Consider the following 6,153-nt stretch of genomic DNA (forward strand, 5'->3'; position numbering starts at 1 on the left):
CTGTTCACTCTGCTGATAGTTTCTTTTGCTATGCAGAAGCTCTTTAGTTTAATTACATCCCACTTGTCAATTTTGGCTTTTGTTGCCATTGCTTTTGGTGTTTTAGTCATGAAGTCTTTGAACATGCCTATGTCCTGAATGGTATTGCCTAGGTTTTTTTCTAGGATTTTTTATGGTTTAACGTTTTATGTTTAAGTCTTTAATCCATCTTGAGTTAATTTTTGTATAAGGTGTAAGGAAGGGGTTCAATTTCAGTTTTCTGCCATATGGCTAGCCAGTTTTCCCAACACCATTTATTAAATAGGGAATCCTTTCACCATTGCTTATTTTTGTCAGGTTTGTCAAAGATCAGATGGCTGTAGATGTATGGTGTTATTTCTGAGGTCTCTGTTCTGTTTTATTGGTGCATATATCTGTTTTGGTACCTGTACCATGCTGTTTTGGTTACCTTAGACTTGTAGTATAGTTTGAAGTCAGGTAGTGTGATGCCTCTAGTTTTGTCCTTTTTGCTTAGGATTGTCTTGGCTATACGAGCTCTTTTTTGGTTCCATATGAAATTTAAAGTAGTTTTTTTTTTCTAATTTTGCAAAGAAAGTCAATAATAGCTTGATGGGAATAGCACTGAATCTATAAATTACTTTGGGCAGTATGGGTATATTGATACTTTCTATAATGAGCATGGGATGTTTTTCCATTTGTTTGTGTCTTCTCTTATTCCTTGAGTAGTGGTTTGTAGTTTTCCTTGAAGAGGTCCTTCAAGTCCATTGTAAGTTGTATTCCTAGCTATTTTATTTATTTTGTAGCAATTGTGAATGATAGTTCATTCATGATTTGGATTCCTGCTGGTCTGTTGTGGGTGTATAGGAATGCTTGTGATTTTTGCACATGAATTTCATATCCTGAGACTTTGCTGAAGTTGCTTATCAGCCTAGGGAGATTTTGGGCTGAGACGATGGGGTTTTCTAAATATACAATCATGTCATCTGTAAACAGAGAAAATTTGACTTCTTTTCCTAATTGAACACCCTTTGTTTCTTTCTCTTGCCTGATTTTCCTGCCCATAACTACCAATACTATGTTGAATAGCAGTGGTGAGAGAGGGCATCCTTGTCTTGTGCTGGTTTTCAAAGGGAATGATTCCAGCTTTTGCCCATTCAGTATGATATTGGCTGTGGGTTTACCATAAATTGCTTTTATTATTTTGAGATATGTTCTATCAATACCTAGTTTATGAGAGTTTTTAACATAAAGGAGTGTTGAATATTTCAAAGGTTTTTTTCTGCCTCTATTGAGATCATCACGTGGTTTTTGTCATTGGTTTTGTTTATGTGATGGATTACGTTTATAGATTTATGTATGTTGAAACAGCCTTGCATCCCAGGAATGAATCAGACTTGATTGTGGTGGATATGCTTTTTAATGTGCTGCTGAATTCGGTTTGCCAGCATTTTATTGAAGATTTTTGCATCTATGTTTATCAAGGCTATTTGCCTGAAAGTTTTGTGTGTCTGTGTCTCTGCCAGGTTTTGGTATCAGGATGATTCTAGCCTCATTAGGTGAGTTAGGGAGGATTCCCTCTTTTTCTATTGTTTGGAATAGTTTCAGAAGAAATTGTACCAGCTTCTCTTTGTACCTCTGTGGTAAAATTCAGCTGTGAATCCATCCTGTCCATCCCGGCCTTTTTTTCTGTTGTTAGGCTATTAATTACTGCCTCAATTTCAGACCTTGTTATTGGCCTATTCAGGAATTTGAGTTCTTCCTGGTTTAGACTTGGGGGGTGTATATGTCCAGGAATTTATCAATTTCTTCTGGATTTTCTAGTTTATTTGTGTAGTGGAACTCACCAGAGTGAATTCAGGGAAATATTCCTGAGTAAAGTAGTATTATAGGAAGCAGAAGTAGCTTACAATGTGTAAAAAAATATTAATAAACATAAGAAAATTTATTTCATATGCTTTGCCATATAAAACAATACAAATTATTACCTAAAAATAAATGAAACAAGGGGTAAAGGTAATACTACAGCAGAAAAATGTGAACATGGTGATTGATGAGATAAGGAAAAGTAATGATGCCAATACAAGAGTATATACAAAGTATTTTAAAGTTTTTCAAATTATAGCTTCTACTTTTATTGATAGAATATTTCAGCTTGTTCAGATACAAAGTGAGTTATGTATTTACCACAGTTAAAAATGTGCATCTTCTCCACAGGATTTCTATTTTCTTTACCATGATGTCCTTTACCAAAATTTGTACTTTTTGTCATTATGGATACAACAAATAATTTTATCCTCAATGTTGAACTTTTAAAATAACATTACATTAGCATTATTAAACAGAACATTATAAATTTTTCATAGCTTTACTTGGATTTTTTGGGGCTAGATGAAGAAATCAAAAACATTATTGGAATTAGTTCATTTTCTGTTTGAAGCATTTGATAATTCTAATATAAAACTGAGTTCATTTAATCCTTAGTGATTTTTCCTGATAGTGGAAGGGTATATATCATCAACTATTGGCCAATTATTTTTGGTACATGCACAAGAAAACATGTAATTTAACATGAGTAAAAATGACTTAAAACAATTATTTGACCTAAATTAAAATGTCTGCATCAGGGTGATGTATTGACACATTTTTTTTCAACTGTTTATAGTAAATAACTATCTTAGGACTCAGTCTTCTTGAACATTTAGCTGTCTTTTGAAGTAGATACTGATGAGTCTTCAGTAAAATTGTGTCTTTTGCTTTCCATGTAGTCAATAATACTACCTATTCTCGTGTTAATTAATAAATGTCATAAAATTGTTATACAAGTTCATGTACTCATTATCAAATGGCCTTAGTGGTAGAAATTCAGAACCCAACTTTTTTTTTTTTAATTAAAAATGAGGTTTTATTTTTGGCTTATTTTTCTTTCTTTCTTTTTCTCATCTACAAAATTTAAAGATGAAAAATATTATCAAATAATAAAAAATAGTAGATTTAAACAATACAAGACATGGCCAAATTACTGTAGCAAGGGCATTTAGATTATCCTTTATCTGTGGCTTTGTGGCAGTACAAATTTCATGCCCATACTTCATGCACACCTAGCCAGAAATTCTCAAATTTCCTACTATCTCCAACTACTGTTGGCTTGATGAATATTGCTGCGTCTTGCAGCTGTGGAATGGGCCATAGCACTCCTGGCTAGGGGAGAACAACAAACGACCCTCCACCAAGACTTGAATGAGTAGGCTGACATATCACTTGTATATAAGTGTAATTAGCTTCTCAAGTGATCTGTCTGTATGTTCTCTTTGCACCAAGAGTGGTAATTTTTAGCTGAGTGTGGCCGTGTATGCTTCTAGTCCTAGCTACTTGGAAGGACAAAGTGAGAGGAGGGTTTGAGCCTGGGAGACAGAGGTTGGAATGAACCAAGATTGTGCCACTGCAATCCAGCCTGAACCATAATGCCAGATGTTGTCTCAAAAAAAAAAAGTGATAGTTCTGTTTTATTTAGAAATTTTAAGAACAATTCTAAGCATTCTATCTTCTTTTAGATTAACAAGTAAATAAAGTAAAAACTCTGTTCACTGTGCATGCTACTTATTCTCCACTAGATGAAACCATGACAAAAGTAAAGTAGAGATTTCCTGAGCTAATCATTGTTTATGCTAATATATTACTGATTATGAATAAATAAAAAACAAAAAATTGAGACAATCATCAAATGATATTGGATACTAAAACAAAAAATGAATAAATAAAGCCATATTTTTACCCTGTAGGTAGCTTTGTCATCCGTTTAATAATGTTGTTCTTGACCTAAATGATAAAACATTTGGGGCATAACTGCTGATTCAAAAATGATCAACTACTTGGATGTTTAGTCTAATCCCATAACAAGAGAATATTTGCTTTGGTTTTGAATTTTATTTTTTCGAGAAAGTGTTGCCAATCAAACAACTCAAAAAACAAGAGCAAGATGAGACTTCATCAAATGTATAGAACTTATTGTATAAAACAGGTTAGTCCTACTTGCTAATGAATTCTGGAATATGTTAGTACTTTCATTTGGAGAATTGATTTCTTATTTGGCAGCAAGGCTCGGGGATCTGGAGTCTTCAACAAATCTAACTCACTAAAATCTAACTTTTTACTGGATATCCTCACTCTGAATTCTCATATATATCAGAAAATATATATTCATATATTCCAGAGCAGCAATTGTAGGACATGTTGGCAGGAGAGTTGACTTACAATGATGAAGTTGTGACTTTAAATGTCACTTCTTGGACCTGGGCACTTATATACCCTTAACATTGGTCATGTCATCCACATGGAACATAAAAACAGGTCACCTGCCAACTTTAAAGGAATGGAAAAGATCAACATAGTTAGACATATGTATTACTTGTGATTTTACAACTAGAAAGTATGGTAACATTTGCGCCTTGGGATTCAGGTAATAGTGTTGACTCTTTAAAGCTATTACTCATATTCCCTTACCAAAGGTTACTCTGCCGATAACTCAGAGAACTGCTTTAGAGGTGGACAATGTCTGGGCTGAGGGAAACTGCCTTAATTAAAAATAATTGATATCTGTTTCACAATCTGTCTCAAAATTGTTGCCATCTGGCTAGCCAACTTTCCAGCTAAACTGTCTATTCACAGTCATTTGTTTTAAACAAAAATATACATTGATTGTCACCACAAAGTAGCAAGCTAACTTAATGAAAAATGTCATCAGAAAACAGCAATGGTGTTATGCAAGATATAACATCTTTCTAAAAATCAAACCCCAACTGGAATGGATTTAATGAAATATTAACTAAGATTCCCTTATTTTCCATGCTTCTGTTTAAAACTGTATGCAGACTATTACAAATCAATCTTAGCTTTTCTTCCCTTGTGTATGTGTGTTCACAGTTGAGTGAATTAAAAAGAATAAATTGCTTTATGTATTTTGGAATGTTCAAGATTATTCATCTAAGATGCTGAAAAGCATTAAAAATAAAAATAAATCATGTGGCAAAAATCCCCAGTGTATTTCACCTCTGATTAGAGTCCGTGTTTCCCACTAAAAGAATCCCCAGAATTTGAAAAACATTCCTGTTTTAAAGGAAGTTTATAAAGTAACTGCCTTGAAGTGGTGAGACAAAGGGAGCATCTTAAGAAGATTCTTCCTTTGCCTCAAAAAGTAACATACATGACTTTGACATAAATTATTTTCAGGTGATTCTGACAAGTATTATAATACTTCTGAAATAATGGTCATAATTTCTCTTGCTCTATGACTTGTATTTCGCCTTGATGTAATGGTGTAATGAAGACTGATACCTTGAGGAAGAGGAGATATTGAGATTTTTCTTGCTGTGGTTTTTGTGTTGTTTGATTTGCTCATTTTTAGAAAAACATTTCCATTCCACTTCTGAAAAAAAGTAGTTGAATGCAAAAACCTCCATACTCTGAGAAAAGAATGCTCGACATTACTTAATATCTGATCCCACCAATTAATCTTCTACTGAAATTGCTTATATAGGAATAGATGACATTGAAGCAAGCAAGCAACTTCAATTTAGGTGAGCTAAATATTTGCATGGCTACTTTGATACTCAATATTTTATTGACAAATACAACAGGAAGATTTGGAAACCACTAGAATGCTTTTTGCTATTCATAATTGAGAAGCCTAAGAATTGTTTATTCTAGAAACACATAACAATGTTACCTAATAAATGAAACATAATTAGAGATCAATCTGTCTCCTCAAAAATTTAGAATCATAAAGTCTATAATATGGAAGGAAATTGACCAATTATCTCCGGCCTCCTGTTGGATTGTAATTCCACTAAAATCCTAATTAGATTTTCCCAGGGCCCTCAATATGAAAATATCATTAATTGCCAAAGCAGCTCATTTTAGACTTTTAGCTTAAACTTCCGTTAAAGCTTTTACCTAGTAATCCAAATTCTTTTTTTAAATATCTACCATATCATAATTTATTTATTTATTATTTCACTTTAGGTGCATATTATATCTGGCATTTCTCTCCATGTTATCCCTCCCCACTCTCTCTACCCCCTGCTGTCTCTCCCCTACCCTCTTCAACTGTCCCCAGTGTGTGATGCTCCTCTCCCTGAGTCCATGTGTTCTCATTGT

The sequence above is a fragment of the Cebus imitator genome, unplaced genomic scaffold (assembly GCF_001604975.1).
Source record: "Cebus imitator isolate Cc_AM_T3 unplaced genomic scaffold, Cebus_imitator-1.0 Scaffold138, whole genome shotgun sequence".
Taxonomy (NCBI): domain Eukaryota; kingdom Metazoa; phylum Chordata; class Mammalia; order Primates; family Cebidae; genus Cebus; species Cebus imitator.